The sequence below is a fragment of the Myotis daubentonii genome, chromosome 8 (genome assembly GCF_963259705.1).
Source record: "Myotis daubentonii chromosome 8, mMyoDau2.1, whole genome shotgun sequence".
NCBI lineage: Eukaryota > Metazoa > Chordata > Mammalia > Chiroptera > Vespertilionidae > Myotis > Myotis daubentonii.
The window spans coordinates 25,042,053-25,060,832 of NC_081847.1; positions in this window are offsets into that span (position 1 = coordinate 25,042,053).

Consider the following 18,780-nt stretch of genomic DNA (forward strand, 5'->3'; position numbering starts at 1 on the left):
TTATTGATTTTCCACAAAGAGGAAGAAAGAGGGATAGAGAGTCAGAAACATTGATGAGAGAGAGAAACATTGATCAGCTGCCTCCTGCACATCTCCTACTGGGGATATGCCCGCAACCCAGGTACATGCCCTTGACCGGAATCGAACCTGGGACCCTTCAGTCCGCAGGCCGACGCTCTATCCACTGAGCCAAACTGGTTAGGGCTCTAAATTTGTGGAATTTTAAAAACACCTTTTCACAAGATATTAAAATATTAAAATCTTTTCAGTGTTATTCAATTAGTATTCAGAAGTGGAGAGACATTTTTCAAGCATACTTTTCCTCATTGAGTCAGACAGTAGAGTTGATGGCATAAGAAATAGGACAAAGGGGAAATATACAGTCTCCATTATGCTTTTTTTTTGCACAGTATTATTTGTGTCTTCAAACCCTAAGCAACTCTGGGCAGGAGTGCGTCTATTTATTTTGGCACTGCCAGAGTTATTGTAGGAGCCACTTTTGCTTGCTAAGTTTAAGGAACAATAAATAATAATAATGGGAAAGGGCGGTTTGATGACATGACTCAATGGAAGCTGGGAGGTCATGTGGCAGTTGAACCCCAACCGTAAAACTCACATTTCACATCAATTACAGAACTAGATGTGGATTAAACAAGAAGGGAAGCCCAACTTCTTTTTAATAATATGATGACGTTGTGGTGCCTCAAAAGAGAAAAGCACAGAGCCCCAGTGTGTTTCCGCCTGTCCAGACAGTGGGGATGGCAGTGCCAACCCTTCCATAAGTTCCTGTTGGCAGAAAACTTCGCAGCTAGGATCAATCATCTATAATAATAAGTGTAATATGCTAATTAGACCAGACATCCTTCCGGATGACCTTCCAGACAAAGCCAGGGCTACGAGGGAAGCCCAGGTCCTGGGTGCTGGAAGGAAGCCGGTGCAGGCAGCTGGGGGATGGAAGGCCTACTCTTGCATGAATTTTGTGCATCGGGCCTCTAGTAGAAAATAATGTTCAGCTGAAAACACTTTCCCTGTCACATTACCTTAACATCGTTCTGATTCACAAACTGCTAATTCTACCAATGATACTTGGAATAACCCTTTTCTGATAAAAAAAAAAAAAAAAAAAAAAACTCCATGCTGAGCTAGATTTTTAATTTTCTTTTTTTAAAATATATTTTTATTGATTTTTTTACAGAGAGGAAGGGAGAGAGGATAGAGCAGGGGTGGGCAAACTTTTTGACCCAAGGGCCATAATGGGTTCTTAAACTGGACCAGAGGGCCGGAACAAAAGCATGGATGGAGTGTTTGTGTGAACTAATATAAATTCAAAGTAAACATCATTACATAAAAGGGTACGGTCTTTTTTTTTTTTAGTTTTATTCATTTCAAACGGGCCGGATCCGGCCCGCGGGCCGTAGTTTGCCCACGGCTGGGATAGAGAGTTAGAAACATCGATGAAAGAGAAACATCGATTAGTTGCCTCCTGCACACCTCCTACTGGGGATGTGCCCGCAACCAAGGTACATGCCCTTGACCGGAATCGAACCTGTGACCCTTCAGTCCGCAGACCGATGCTCTATCCACTGAGCCAAACCGGTTAGGGCAGATTTTTAATTTTCTTAAGCTTCTCTCAGGGTATAATCTTATGCAATTCCTAGTGAGAACCCCACTCCTTTAAAATAAAGCATTGAAAGTTATAAGAATTTTTTCATCCTCCCTTCAGTAGATTTGCCTCACCCCTCTCTGCAATAGGTTTCTTTAATGAGGCTCTCTAGTGAGTAGTAAGGATGTTCATTGCCCAAATTGCTAGGGGTTTGGGCCTCTTTCAATGGGTGATATAAGTGATTGGTATTTCTTTATTATGTGGATAGTGATGGGGATATTTAACTTGAAGGAGGTACAAATTCAAAGAGACTGCACTTCTGTTCTGTCTAAAGAGGGATGGATTAGTCATGCTGTTGCTAATGAGCTTTTAAACATGATCTGTTTAAAAGTTCATGTTTTCCCTAAATGGTAGGATTCCAAGTGTTGCCATTTTTCCCTGGTAGAAATTAGGCAAGAGAGAGGTCTCTTCCTCAAAGGCCCTCCTCTACTCCTATGTTGGATCCGCGGTTCCATCTTAGAAATGCTTCTGATTCCTTCAGCTCTTCTATGCTGATTTGCAGTTGAGTGATTCAGGACTTTTTCCTAGAAGTGTAAGTATAGCACTTAGGTGAAAGGACAGATTGATTTAATAATTTGTTGAAGTAAAAATTTCTTAGAGACAGTGTATTCAAGGGACTGAGAGTCATTGGTGGAAATGGGAAGTCACTGCAAAGCCAGTTGGAATTAAAAAGTTCGGAAGCCTTCTTTCTATAAATTAATGCCCCAAATGTTCCAATATATCTGATGCATTCAACACAACACATTAATTAGTTTCCTCTGAGCTAAGTTATGGGCTTAATAGTGCCATGTGATGACCTCCAAAAATCAAAACTGTGTCAGAAACTGCTAAGTTTCAACAAAACTATTTCCCCTACTTCTTGGGCATACAGACAAACTACATTTCCCAGTCTCCCTTGCAGTAAAAATGGCCATGTGACCAGGTTCTAGTCAATGGAATATAAGCAGAGGTGCTATATGCCATTTCCAGCCTGGCCATAAGAACATCCCCAGTAATTCTCCAAATTGCTTCTCTCATCTGCCATCCAAAAAGCAGAGAATCCAGCCAACTAAGAGGCCCCTATGGAAGTCATAATATAAGAGCCTGGGTCCTTGAATGACCCTGTGAAAGGCCCACTGATTAAGAACACCTTCATTGTACAAAGAAATACAATGCAAAAATAAACTTGTATTGTGTCAAGCTGCTGATATTGGGGTGTTGGTGGTGTGTGTTATGACAAGCTAGTGTTCTCTACTCTTCTCACCCTTTTCAGCAAAAAAAAAAAAAAAAAAAAAAAAAAAGACTTAGAAAATAGAGAAAAAAGTCTATAAAAAGATATTGCAAGTGCCAGTAAGCCAAATCTGGCCTGTGGACACATCAAATAATATATTTCAATGTGTTTTAAGTATTGCTTTTAAAATTATAAGGTGCTAAACAAATGTCAGTATTTGCTATTATTATGCCTAACACCTAATTAAGGTAGAAACTACATACAAAATTACAAAGATTTGGTATAACCCCAGAGAATTATCTTAATAATTCCTCTGAGGTAATAGTTTTTTCCAAAGCAACCATGGTTTTAATGACCATCAAGAAATTAGAGTCTAGTGTTAGTAGGGCACAAAATAGAATCAGTGGGTACACAGTTAACAATAGGAATTTACTAGCTCTAGTATATGCTTCTGAAAATTCATGCTCATCATTCATTCAGAAGTAAGAATGAAGATTTAGTTCATGGACATTTGACAATCACCATAGTAATAGTTGTTCCAGTCAAGAATTATCAATGGAAGCTAAAACTAGTGGGTAAAAGTGATTGAGAAACAAAATTATCAGACAAAATCACCATTAAAAAGACCACAGTACTAATTGTTGCAGGCAAAATCCACCAATGGGTGCTAAACTCAATGAGGAAAGTTTGGGGAGAAACAATATATTTGGCTATCTCCCCCAAGATATAGATCAGTTACAATAGGAACTTTACATGGAGAAAACCAGCAAATGACACCTTAAGCAAACAAGGTTAACATCACCATCAATAAGACATCAGTATGATGATGTTTCTTCCCCCAATATCACGCACAAGAATGATATAATGTCAGTCCTGTGTCATTCTTGTCACAAATCAATAATACAATCTAATCAGGAGAATACAGCAGACAAACCCTAACTGAGAAAGAGTCTAAAGATCAAATAACCAGCACTTGTTAAAAGTGTTGAGGTCATGAAAGATCAGCAAAAAATGAGGAATAGTTATAGATTACAGGAGACTCAGAAGACACAACAAATAAAAGCAATATGGGATCCCCGACTGGATCCTGGAACAGAGAAAGAGCATTAGAGTAAAAAAACAGGTGAAATTCAAGTAAGATCTATAGGTTAGTTAAGACTGTTATTCTAATGTTAGTGTCTTGATTTTGATAATTGAACTATATTTCTGTATGTTGCTAACATATGGGGAAGCTGGATACTGGGTATACTAGAATTCTGTGTGACATTTGCAACTTTTCTTTTTTAAAAAATGTATCTTTATTGTTGAAATTATTATAGATTTCTCCTCCCCCCCCCCTTTAACCCTCTTCTTCCTGCTTCTGCTCTCTCCCCAGGCCTTCATGCACTATTGTCTGTGTCCATGGATGCATATGTGCATATACCGTAAGTTCTTTGGTTATCTCTCCCCCACTCTTACCTCTGAGATCTGTCAGTCTGTTGCATGCTTCTTTGCCTCTGGATCTATTTTAAAATTACTTCAAAAAAGGGGAGAAAAGGTCCTGGAGGTTTGGCTCAGTGGATTGAGCATTGGCCCATGGACTGAAGGGTCCCAGGTACAATTCCGGTTAAGGGCACACACCTCGGTTGCAGGTTCAATCCCTGACCCTGGTCAGGACTTGTGTGGGAGGCAACCAATTGATGTGCCTCTCTCACATTGATGTTTCTCTCTGTGTGTCACTCCTCCTCCCTTCTATTCTCCCTAAAAAGCAATAGAAAAATATCCTCAGGTGAGGATTAATCAAAAAAAAGGGGGGGAGTGGGATCTATAATAATAAAAGCATAATATGCATAACGACCGTCTGGAGGACCATGCTATAACACCCACTGGCGCAAGGCCAGCTAAGGCAGGTGCCATGCGATTGGTCAGGGCCCACCCATTGCCCCATGATCACCTTGCAGAGGGAGGCCTAGGCCACGGGCTGGTGGAGCAATCAATCAGGGGGGTTCCACGATCACCCCCAAAGAGGGACACCCAGGCCACTGACCAGCAGGCTGCAGCAGGTGGGCAGGGCCTACCTCTTTGGGGGTGATCTATCACTGAGCCCCAGCCTGGTGGGCAGGGCCTACCTCTTTGGGGTGATCCATCATTGGGCTCCTGGACTGTGAGAGGGTGCAGGCCAGGTTGAGGGACCCCCACCCTCCAGTGCATGAATTCCGTGCACCGGGCCTCTAATACTTAGATAAACTCAAAGTATCTCCCTGTAAAATATTTAACTATTAAGGAAAAAAGAGTAACTTTTCAGTGAAGAAACCTGGGAGATGCCATTTGAAGCAAGTAACTAAAGATAATATCACCATTAACAGGGCAAATGGAAATTAAATGCCTCCTGGCATGATGCACTGAGGATGATTTATCATCAGTTCTGTGATATTCTTGCCAAAAGTAAAGTATAACATGCATTTAATCATGAAGAACCTCAAAAAAATCCAACTTGATGGACATTGTACAAAATGACTGGCTTATACTCTAAAAATGTCAAAGTGTGAAAGACAAGAAAGACTGGGGAACAGTTTCAGATTGAAGGAGACAAAAGAGGTATGGCAACTAAATGCATCAAGCAACCTTGAACTAGATCCTGGGCCAGATTTCTCTTTCTTTGACTATAAAGGAAATGAATGGGACAATTGATAACATTGGAATAAAGTCTGCAGATTAGACAATAGATCTTTATCTCTCTAAATATTCTGATTTTGATCATTGTTCTATGGTTATGTAAGAGAAAGTCCTTGTTTTTACAAACTATCTTGTGACATATTTAGGAGTGAAAGAGACATCATGTCTGCAACTTAGTCTCAAAAGTTCAGAAAACATTAGCCACACAGACACACACACACACACACACACACATACATACATACATACATTTGGGTGAAAGACTTATGATAATTTCTGTATATTTTTGCAATTTTTCTATAAATCTCAAATTATTCTAAAATAAAAATTTTAGCAATGAGAGAAAGAAACCAGTTTTATAAGGCATATTACCTCCCCTCAAGAACCTTTTTTTATTTTGGTTTATGTGGGAGATTAAAAACAAATAGGCATAAAAATATCAAGAATTCAATGTAGCAGAGGCTAATTTTTGTTAATTATTGAGGATGTATTGATAAATACTGTTGTAGTCAGGTGAGGGAAAGCATACTCAGTGGTGGCAAATAGCCAAAGAAAGCTTCCTGGGAAAAGAAGGGCTGTGCCTGGACATAGGAGAATGAAGAACTATGACCGAGAACAGACGTTCCTAGGTGTGCCGTTCCTAGGCAGGAACAACACCTTGGGAGAAAAGAAGCGATGAGAATGCCCAGGTGAGTTCTCTGAGCAAGGAAGGGAGCACATCTACTGTAGCTACAGTGTGTCCAAAATGTCAGAAACAACATTCAACTTATCTCCTAGAAGACAGCACTGTCAAAGTCTTTTATGTAAACTTTTTAAGAGTCTTGGTTCTTAGGTGTTGTTGGGTTTTTTTATCTATAGAATAATAAGGACTAAATGCAAATGTCTTGAGTATATATTAAATCAATCAAGTATTTTATAAGTAACTAGAGGCCCGGTGCACAAAAATTTGTGCACTCGGGGGGAAACGGGGGGGGGGGGGTCCCCTCAGCCTGGCCTGTGCCCTCTCACAGTCTGGGACACCTCGGGAGATAACGACCTGCTGGCTTAGGCCTGCTCCTGGGTGGCAGAGGGCAGGCCCAATCCCTAGGTGCAGCCCCTGGTCGGGCTCAGAGCAGGGCTGATTGGGGAGTTGGGGCACCGCCCCCTGTCATGCACAGAGCAGGGCGGATAGGGAGGAGGCAATGCCACCCTCAGTCACGCTCAGGGTAGGGCCGATTGGGGGGTTGGGGCACCTCCCCCTGTCACACTCAAGGCAGGGTCGATGGGGAGGTTGCGGCGCCACCCCCTGTCACGCACAGAGCAGGGCCCATGAGGGGGTTAGGGCGCTGCCCCCTGTCACGCACAGAGTAGGGTCCATCAGGGGGGTTGGGGCCCCTTACCCTGTCACGCACAGAGCAGGGTCAATCAGGGGGTTGGGGAGCTCCCCCTTGTCACGCACAGAGTAGGGCCGATGGGGAGGTTATGGCTCTACCCCATCACACACAGAGCAGGGCCTGTGGAGGGGGCGGGGGTTTGGGGCGCCGCACACTGTCACACACAGAGCAGGGCCAATCAGGGGGTTGGGGCACCGCACCCTGTCACACACAGAGCCGCAGGGCGATCAGGAGGTTGGGGAGCTCCCCCGTATCAGGCACAGAGCAGGGCTCATCAGAAGGTTGGGGCACCTTCCCTTGTCATGAAAAGAGCAGGGTGGATAGGGAGGTTGTGGCCCAGCCCCCTGTCACACACAGAGCCGCAGGGCGATCAGGGGGTTTGGACGATGCCCCCTGTCACACTGATCCCGGTGCCAGGAGGCCTCGCGGCTCCGCTGACCCTGGTGATGGGAGACATATTAACCTTTTACTATATGGGATAGAGGCCTGGTGCATGGGTGGGGCTGGCTGGTTTGCCCTGAAGGGTGTCCCGGACCAGGGTGGGGGTCCCCACTGGGGTGCCTGGCCAGCCTGGGTGAGGGGATGATGGCTGTTTGCCGCTGGTCACACACCCTTCAGGGTGGGGGTCTCCACTGGGGTGCCTGGCCAGTCTGGGTGAGGGTTGAGGGCTGTTTTCAGGCTGGCGGGTGAGTGAAGCTCCCAACTGCTCCTTTTTTTCTTTTTTTTCTTTTTTTATTCTGGGCCAGCTTTAGCTCTGGCTCCAGCTCTGAGGCCTCTGCTGCTGAAAGCAGGTATCTGGTTTGTTTCAGTTCTATAATCGAAACAATGTATAACTCCAGCTCTGAGATCCCAGCTCACTGAAAGCAGGTTTCTGGGGTTTTGTTTAGCTTCTATATTTGTTACAATGTTTCAAACTGCAGGCTCAGAGGCCGGCAAGGTAGGCGGGGAACGTTGGTTTCCTCCGTCACTGAAGCAAGCAAGCCTCATGTTATTTTCAAGCTGCCTGGCTGCCGGCCACCATCTTGGCTGGCAGTTAATTTGCATATCGCCCTGATTAGCCAATGGGAAGGGTAGTGGTCGTACGCTAATTACCATGTTTCTCTTTCATTAGATAGGATAAATCTGTCATTTTATTGAGAGTGAGGAAGATTTTGAAAGAAAAATGATAGGCACATTCTCACTGGTGTGAAGTGGGAATGAGAACCATATACTCCTGGAACTAGTAAGGACATGGAATTAACATAGATGAGGTGATATAATAACTTATGGGTATGTGTGACCAACAGAGCTACTTACTTTCTATCACATTCTGCAAAACTGCCCAGAAATTATTTTAAAGCCTATTGCCTGGTTAACTTCCTAAACTTTCTTACCACCACCACTTACCTTTCCCAACCAGGAGAGACAAAAAAATGTCCTCCAGTAAATGAATGGATAAATAAATGTTTATCCAAATGTAGCAAATGTACTACAATGAGACAATGGAATATTATTTGGTGCTAAAAAGAAATTAGCTATCAAGCCGTGAGAAAACATGGAAGAAATTTAAACGCATATTACAAAGTGAAAGAAGACAATCTGAAAAGGCTGTGTAATTCCAACTCTATAACATTCTGGAAAAGTCAAAACTATGAAGACAAAAAAAAAAAAAATCAGGGGTTGCCAGAGAAAGAGGTATGAATAGGCAGAGCATGGAGGAGGTTTAGGGCAATGAAGCTACTCTACAAGATACCAAAATGGTGGATACATGTCACTATACATTTGTCAAAATTCATAAAGTGCACACTAAGAGTGAGTCCCTAATGGATAATGATGAGTCAGTGGCAGTTCATCAGTGTGACAAATGTACCCCGCTGTTGGGGAATATTGGTAACAGGGGAAGCAGAATATGTGTGGGGCTGGGGTTTATAGGACATCTCTGTACCTTCCTCTCAATTTTGTTGTGAACCTAAACGTTCTCAAAAAAACCCCACAAAATCTATTTAAAAAATACGGGCACACTTACCCCCAGAAGAATATATTCTCTTTAAAAATATTTGTCTTTTTATTACCAAACATGGTTGATTTTTAAAAATCATTTAATTAGCCTGCATCTTTTGTAGATGCTACGGAAGCTTCAAATTCTCCTGAATTTGAAGACTGTTTTGGTCATCCTGAAATAAGTTTCAACTATGAAATATGTGGTTCTATTCAGAAGACCCCTAGGACATTTATAAGACATTCATCTTTAGAAGTACTCTCCACATCACAGCGGGAAGAAAGAAATGTCTCCACAGGAAGCACGCAAAATCAGAAGAGACTCTAGAAATCATTTAGCTTTTAACACTGAACAAGGGGGACTGGCCCCCTGAGAGGCGGCTCCTGCATGCTGGCACCACCACGACCGAGTGACCACACGGGTCCCCAGGCTGCTGGGCTCAGAGCACAAGGTGGAACAGGCAGGAAGCTCAGGGAAGCTGAACCCACAGCACCCACACTGCAGGCCACCATGCCCATGGCACAGTGACCTGGCTGCCCTGGGGCTTTCTCACATTGAGGACATGTTGACACCAATGTGGCTGAGCACAAGTGACAGCCAGAGTCCCAACCTTTTGTGTGGACTGCCAGGCCTTCCAGGCTGAGGTGACCTTAGGCCATGACCTGCCCCTGGGTTTCCTAGCCCTGCACCCTGATGCCCCTAGGGATTCCCGGATGCTGTTCAGGCTACCCTTTCCTCTGTGATCACAACAAAAATCCTGCCACCTAAGGACACTTGGACCTGACTGAGGTCCAGCCAGGTCAGGTACGCCCCTGAGCTCAGTGAAAAGAAGCGCCCAAGGCCCCCTGGCTCCAGGGCCTCCCCCAGTGCTGCAGAAAAGGACACTGACTGCCTGTCACTGGGCAGGCCAGCTAGGCCGGAAGGACCAGCCCTACACCCGGGACATCCTTCCCCAGGACCCAGACTTCAAGGGGACCTAAAACACCTGTCCCAGGATGTCAGAGCGGGAGGCTGGGCCTCCCGTAAGAAACCCAGAGCCCTTGTCCAAGTCCAGTCATTGGCTTTTTAGGCCGAACTCTAGGCAGCTCTGAGGACAAAGGCTCAGAAGGCATCACCACAGAGCCATGTTTCCCTGTAGACCCCACAGGACCACCCAGACACTGCACACACTGCTGTGGAAACTCAAAGCCCCAGGGGAGGCAAATCTGCTGCCACAAAGGCCATTTCAACCTGCAGTCAACATGTTTTAGTTCCCATCATTGGTGGTCCCAGCCTCAGCGGGGTTTGCCAGGAAGAGCACTGCAGCCCCAGGGCAGGCCTGAGCACATCCAGGCTAGGTCCTGGGGACCCCACGGCTGGGTGGGCAGGCACAGGCGCAGGGTGGGCCCTACAGCCACCTTCCTAAGAAGCAGCCAGGAGTCAGGGCCAGGCTGCTGGGGGCTGCCAGCATTCAGAGTGTGCGGGACACAGCTTCCAAGGGAAGCAACTGGCCACCTGAAGGAAAGTTCCCACGTCTTTTACAAGGACAAAGCAGCTTTCCTTGGCTTCTGTTTTATCATCAAAGTTATAAAATAAAATAAAAAGCGCTGCTTAAAGATATGAACATTCTTTCTCTGTTAGGGCCCTTATGCCTTTGAATAGCTGGGGAGGACTTCCCTACACTTGCCCAAACCAAGGCTACGGACACAAAGGAGAAGCCATGGTGGATCCCTCCTCTGACAGGAGGAGCGTCAGGAATATCATCTTTAGTCAGAATTTTTCCCCAAGACTCCACTTTCTGGATTTTATTCCAAAATCACTCTACATCTCTGGGCATTATCTGATAAAACTTAGCTGGATTGAAATTTGTATTCCTGAGGACAGGGGCATGCTACATTCATTCATTCTTTCTGCAGCTATTCATTGAATAGGTACTAAATGCCAAGACTTATGCTGAGTCTGAGAGTATAGCAATAAATAAGGCATGAGAGATTCCTTCACTTAAGGAGCTTACATTTTGCATGGAGATCAGTTAGATAGTAAACCAATAAATATGTAAAAATAAAGGGTATTACAATAAGTGCTAGGAAGACATTGAACAGAATGATAAAATAAAAACTTGGGAAGGGACTTGAACTTCAGTGTCCAAGGAAAGCCTCTCTGAGGAGGTAACTCTTAGCTGAGGCTTTAGAGTATGAGGCCGCCATGGGCATGTTAAGTTTGACATTATTTGAGCCATCCAATGGGGAGTTGTCAAGTAGGCAGTTGTATATGTACTCGGAGTTCAGAAGAATAATTAGTGCCATGTGAACTAGATGAGATAATCTATACTGGTTGTTCAAAGTCTTAGGTGCACCTTGAATGGATTCACCTGGTGAACTTAAAAAAAAAAAATCTCAATGCCTCAGCTATGCTCTAAATCAATTTTATCAGAATCTCTATGGTGGAGCCAAGCATGGATATTTTTTAAATCTCCCCAAGTGATTCCAAACTGCTGCCAATTTTGAGAACCATTGTCACAAATATGCATCTAGAAGAGTAGTCTTAACAGAGTGTGATTTGACCCCAGGGAATATTTGGCAATAGTATCTGGAGATATCTTAAATTATCCCACAGGAGGGAGGAGGTGTCATTATACTGACATCCAGAAGGTAGAAGCCAAGGATACGAGGCATAGGACAACAAAGAGTTATTGTCCCCTACAACAAAGAATCATCTAGTCTGAAATCTCAGAGTGCCAAGGTTGAGAAACCCAAATTATATTAGATGTAGAATAGTGGTTCTTAAATTTGAGTGAACATCATAACCATCTGGAGGGCCTTATTAAAATAGATTGCCGGACCCCACCACAGAGTTTCTGATTCAATTGTTTTGGAGAAGTTGCATTTCTAACAACTTGCCAGGTGATGCTGATGTTGCTGATCCAAGGACCACACTTTGAGAACCATCGATCCAAGACATTGGTTCTCATTCTTGGCTGCATATTAAAATCCCTGGGTAATTTCTAAAATACTGATGTCACCCTAGCCATTTTTGCTCAGTGGATAGAGCCATGGACTAAAGAGCCCCAGGTTTGATTCTGGTCAAGGGCACATGCCCAGGTTGCAGGCTTGATCCCCCGAGTAGGGGGTGTGCAAGAGGCAGCTAATCAATGATTCTCCCTCATCATTGATGTTTCTATCTCTCTCCCTTCCTCTCTGAAATCAATAAAAAATATTTTTTAAAAAATGAATAAATAAAATAAAAGTACTGATGTCTGGCTGCCATCTCTAGAAGTGGTGATGTAGTTTATCTGGGGCATGGGCCGAGCACTAGGATATTTTTAAGTGTGTAGCCAATGTTGAAGCCACTTATCTAGGAAAGTAGTGTAGACAGAAAAAGACCAAAACGCTAAGGCTGGGCCCCTTCTATTCAAGGATTAGAGGGCAAAGGAGTTGGAAAAGACATGGACAGTACTATAGGTGGAAAACTTGGAGAGTATTCTGTTGAGAAGCCAAGAGGAAACTCTTTAAGATGCAGTCTGATTAATGTATTATTTTATATTCTTGTGAACACCAGCCCTCCAGGTTGGTACAAGCGGTCACCCTATGATTAGAGTAAGAAAAACTTTTTGAGAAATATCTTTCTTGGTAACTGCCTCAGATTTCAGATCTCTTGCTTAACTCTGTTCAAGGACCCACCTGAAAATCTACCCCTTGACAGTACTGAATGCCACTGAATTGTATACTACCAGTTCTCAAAGGGACAATGCGGGTTAGCTTCCTCATTCTACCAGTAAAAAAAACCAGAGACCTTAAAAAGATAGCGCCTTGGCCACAGGCACACAGCCATGGTGGCAAGAAGAACTCAGACCTCCTGATTCTCCTCATCATGCCCTTTATACTCTGCAAAGAAAATCTTAGAAGTAAATGTTGGAACCAGTGACTTAAGATCAAAATACCTCCTCTGTTGGCAAGCGTGCCTCCATTGTTCTGCCCTCTGCATGTGTCAGGAATTCTGGCCAGGCACAGCCAGACCAGGGTTGGGATTTCCCTGCTGACTCTTCCAGGTGGAATGTGTGAGCTAACAAGTCAACACTGGTGCCAGGCAGGTAAAGGCCCACATCTGATGGATCAAGGACCTGGAATCTTTCATTAAGTAATGTGTTTCCTTTGTACCAGTCACAACTCTCTGACTAGAGCTCTGGGCTCTAGCCATCAGGCCCTTGCTTTGCAGTGACCTTGCTGCTGGTGAGGTCACATCAGCAACCAGTGAGCCCAGCCCAGCATGAGTTCTGTAACAAACATGGGTGAGCTGAGCAAGTCTGATACGAATCCCTCACAGGGCCTTTGTTCCACAGTTGGTGCACAGAAGGTGCTAGCAAGTGATATTTCTTCATTAATATCGCTCTTGTGGTGAGAGAATGAAGGGGTAGGATTTGACTGAGCACAGATTGGTGCATAGCAGGGCCCTAATTCTTTTTTGGTAGATTTTGTCTCTAGTGAGGTGCCAGGTTTGCAAAGTCCTAAGGAACAAACTACCTAAAAACTCTAGAGCCTCCCATTTACCATAAGATAAAAATCCATCCAACTTTCTAGTAACCTAAGGATAAATAAAAGTTGGTGGATGCAAAATGACCTTGGAAATTATTTGGGCTAGTGTTTTTGCAATGTCGTATCACTTTTCTCTCAACCAGCCCCAAACATACAGTCTTGAAACAACAACCATTTATTTAGTTCATTACTCTGTAGTTCAACTGACAGATCTGGTCTGCACCAGCTTGGCTGATGTGTCTGGGCTCTCAAAGTGATTGTTCCTGTGGTCAGCTGGTAGATGGTGGATCTGGGATAGCCTCACTCGCATGTCTGGCTGTTGGCTGGGACAACAGGGATGATTGACCCAAGGGTTCCTCATCCTCCAGCAAAGTCTGGGCTTCTTTACTGGGTGGTCTCAACATTCAAAAGAGCAGCAAGAAAAATCCAGTCTCAATGCCCAAGCACTTTCAAGCCTCTGCTTTTCTCACACTTGCTACCATCTGATTGGCCAGAGCAAGGCACACAGAAGTAGTTCTATAAGACTAGCAGCCTGCCCAGCAGATTTCAGACCAGTTCCTTTATTTCCTTGTCCTCTAGGATACTTGAGTGGCATGAGTTGCTCAGTACTGTTAGCAAAGTAGTTACAACTTCTAACTGCATGATGGTGGAGATGGTGTTCTGGAAAGGGATAAGGGAGAGGTAAATCACACCTTACTTATGTCTTTGATTTTTTTTTTTAATGAACATGTCCAAAACACCCCAGAAATACAGGCCCCAAACAGAAATAGAATTAGTAGTAGAACACATAAAATAATAAATGTAACCATATAAAAGATGTAATAAAGACACTTAAATTATAAGTAAATTAAGAAGTTCACAATGAAGGAAGTTAGGCTGTTTATGTAACTGCAGTGTAAAAGTTATATTGTTTTGCCAAGTTGTGTGTCTTCTATATCTCCTGTTGACTGTTTATCAGGCTGACTGTGATAGAGAAATTTTTAATACAGCTGAAATATTTTTAATATATTTTTTTCATTATTGCTCAAATGTTCTTTTGTATTGTTGGGTGTTGGTTGTGTGTGTGTGTGTGTGTGTGTGTGTGTTTTTCCCAGATGACCATATGAAAATTTCTCTGGAAATATAAAATAGTTTTAAGGAATAGAAAACTGAGTGCCTATTTTCTTTTCTATTCTCTTTTCTTGAATTTACTTCTGGAACTAAAGTAAAATGCAAGCTGTTGGATAAATTTGGCTTTTTTCCTCTTTAAAAATCTCCACAATTAGTTCATTGTGTTAGATGTACATTTGAAATGGGGGGAAGGGAACTACACTTATTTCTACTGTAGGATACAATATGTATATTTTTATCAGCTTTGCTTATCCACACCATAAAACTTGTCTTGTTCACTGGAAATGCAATAGCTAATTGGTCTCCATCTGAGGTGCAAGCTTGTAGACAGTTTGTCAATATCAGGGGCCACCTCATTCCCTGAGCACTAGAGTTTAATATCATGGCAAACTGGAAACATGGGATCCCATCGCAATTCGACTTGTCTGTCATCACATACCCAAGTATAGACTCCAAGGAATCCTGGGAGTGAAACTCCTGAAATTCATGACAAAGGGAAGAGGTAGAATGGACCCAAGCTGCCTGCATCCTCAGCCTGCCTTACCAAGTTCAGGAAATGACAGAGAAAGGATTCTCCCTCTTTTCATCTAACCCTAAGTCAGTGGAGAATCTCTCCTCCAGTGTGCCTCCAAAGGTTCAAAGCAAACCTCCTCTCCATCTCCACTCCAAAGAATGTCATTGCTCTTAGTTCATTCCCTAACATGAAGATGGAGCAAAATCCTATTGATTAAGCACTTAAGTTTTTAGAACTAGGGCCAAGTGCTGACCCAGGGTATATAGTTTTGTACAGAGAAGGAATTTGACACTCTTGAAAGAGTTGTCATAAATCTTTTAAATACAATTAGGCTCAAGAAATATAATCATATTTGTAAGACATATTTGTGATTCCTGGAAATATGCTTATGTAAGCATAATCCTAAATCGCCAAGCTAAATCTACACATATCCACATACATTCACACATGTATAATCACATATCACAGTGCTTGTGGTGAACACTCTTAGTTCCCCACCCTAATCCTCTTTAACAGGCTGGTGTACCTATCCTGCTGCTGTGGGTATTTTACCATTGTCCCTTAGTTGGACAATTGTCCTTAGCCAAACCAAGTCCACCTTGCCTGGAATGTTACTCTCCATGCTCCTGAGGGCTATGGAGAGACAACCAACGCTTGGCTGAAAGTAAGTTTAAATAATAATCAGAAGAAGACAAGTTTTCTTGCTTCAAGGTAGGACCAACTATACTGTAATTCATACTCCAGAACTCCCCATGAAATAAATGAGGCTGAAGCTCAGCTGTGGAGGAGACCACCTACTTGCTCAGTGCTTTCCCTGGCCCATCCTACTTCCCCACTCCCTTTCTCCTGGGAGCACTTCTTCAATAAGGCATGTGCACTGAATTCCTGTCTCAGGCTCTGCTTCTAAGGAATCAAACACGAGATAGCACCTCATTACTGATCTTGAAAATTTTCAGCATCAATGCTGCTCTTGGTCTTACTCCATCTCTGTCTTTTACTCTAAAAGCATTTGCTATTGACTATATGTTTGGTAAGACTCCCCCTCCCCCTCCTCTCTCTACCTCAGCCTCTGTCCCTCAGGTAGGCAGCAATGTTGGTTCCTTTTGCCTGAGCTGCCTGACACATGCCTATAGAAATTCAAAGCCCATCGCCCCCTTTACACAATGTATAGGTCAGATTACGTACACCCTGCCAGAAAGTAAAAGTCTTTAAAAATGATGCTTTGGAGACAATAATCTCCTTGAACTTGAAACCCACAGACAACTGTCACAGGATTGGCTGGCCCTGGGAAACTTTCCCATAACAAGACCATTTTGTGAAACCAATGAAGCTGACCCAGTCTTTGATAAGCTATCTCTGAAGGGCATAATATGTCAAATATTTTCTTATCATCTTCTCCTATATGCTTTCAGAGCACATTCAATACTCTTTTCTTCACCTCCTTCACAAAATTTATTTTCTGCTTTTGCATGAGGTATAGACTTCTTAAACACACTAAGTGTGGGGAAAAATTTTAAATCAAATAAAATGAAAAACCTAAGTAATCATGCCCCATATGGTATAACCTCAACTAAACTTTGATGCAGAGGAGGTAGGCCCCTTGGAATTCAATTAATGTATCCACTTGCCAGAGCTCAGTTTCCTGCTAACCCTTTCTCTCTTTTCATCAGATGTGGAAATGAACAAATTCGACACTATGGAGGTTGGTTCATTTTTTACTATGATTGTAACTTCTCATAGCTGATGTTTGCTGGACATTTTCTACATGCCAGGTCTTGTCTAATTAAGCATTATTAAGCAGCTGTTGTTTTTATACCCTTTTTTACAGATGAGAAAACTTTATATTCTAGGATTCCATATAGAAATCCTATGCCGTACTGATTTTTTTCTCTTATGTAATTTTGATGGAAAAGTCTCCCTTTAAAGTCTTCCTGACTAGTAGTATACTATGCTATTTCTGTACTCAGGTTATGCTTAAAAAACACATTCTACTGCTATAAAGTGGGAACTTTTAATAAGGGCTAACTATGTGCCTTTTATATTCATGCTCTTTAGTCATAAGAGCAACAACATGAGCATTTTTATTACCCTTGTAGAGTTGGAGAAACTGAGGCTTGGAGAGGTTATATAACTTTCCCACTGTTAGCTTTAGGCCTGCTCCAAATTTCTGTGAAGCCAGGGCAAAGACACAAGGGAGGCCTCTCACCTTTTCTTTTATTTACATCGTCCAAGCCATCTATCCTCGCGAAGAGCAGTAGACAACCCAGGCCACCTGCCCAAGCTTTACCCACACCTACCATGCTGCAAAGAGTTGCCTCTCTTCAGGCCTAAAGGTGCATGTAGCGCCATTCACTCTCAGGAGGATACACTGGGAGAGGAGGCCCCTTGCAGGCCCTGGAAAAGAATCATGGCAATTTGGCAGGGAATCCTGATCCACACTACCTGGAGCATGGTCTCCAAGGGAGAGTGGGTACATGCCCCAGACCTGTGGACTTCTTACCTCATGGAAAGAAATGTAATCAAGGAGAAGCAGGTTATGGCTTGCTACAGCACCAGGCCTAGGGCAGGAATCCCGATAAACCAACGCTGAGAATGAAACTTGCTCCATAGCTAAGAAATGATTGCAGCAGAGTTTGACTCTGAATCATTAGGGGCTCTAACCCTTCAACTCCACCATTCTGCTAGAGCTTAAATTTCTCTGATTTATGACTTAATTCAGTACAAAAATGAATCATGGAACTATCCCAGGGGTTTTCCTGCTTTGGATAAGAACATCTGTATTCTTTGGAGGATTACATGAGCAAATAAAACTGGCCTTTTAAAAGTTTGAAAGGGTCGATGATCAATAGACAATTCTTAGCAGAATTCTTTCCATACTTAGAATGCCTCTCTTAAGAGTTCAAGACCCAAGTAAATAATTAACAAGATTATACATGTCTGCCCATCTGTAGAAAAGAAAATAGAAGCAGGAAGTAGAAGTTCAAGGCCTTTACTTTAAGGTAAATTAAGAGCATAGGAAGAGCTATTGAGAGCTTGCACCTAGCATGGTGCTTGGAACATACTAGGTGCTCAATGAATATTCCATACAGAAATACACAAATCAATGCAGCATAAATTTGTGAGTAAAATTTAAGTATTTGACTCCTCTCTCTTAGATCAGATTTGTCTCTTCTTGGTAAGATGCATTTGATATACTTTAGCAATACAATCAGTGTCAGTTTGTTTACTCTGTGTCCAATCAAAATTTTACATGTCTATGTCTTAAAAGAGGCTTGAGTTTCTTCGGGTAAAGCTCCAATATTTCCTGGAAATTTCAGTTGCAAAATTTTCTACCTTAAAACTTCTTCAGGTATTTAAAGACTAGCTGCCTCTCATCATTACTATGTGAGATACTATCACAAGTCCTTTTCTTCCTGTTTTCCTCAACAACCCTCTAATCAGCAACTGAGATACAGATCCAGAGATCTAAGAGTCACTTCCCTCTCTAAAATGCCAAATGTGTGATATGATGAGTAAAAGGTGACTATGTGCTCTTAATTTCTATGACAAATTATGTGGTGTGTGTGTGTGTGTGCCTGTGTGTGTGTGTGTGTGTGTGGAGAGAGAGAGAGAGAGAGAGAGAGAGAGAGAGAGAGAGAGAGAGAGAGACCAGTGAATGAAAATGTAATAAGTATCATTGATCTACCTTCAAAACTAAATAAAAAAATAAAGTTATATATATTTGTGGGGGACTTGATACATACACAATAATACATAACCATTGAGA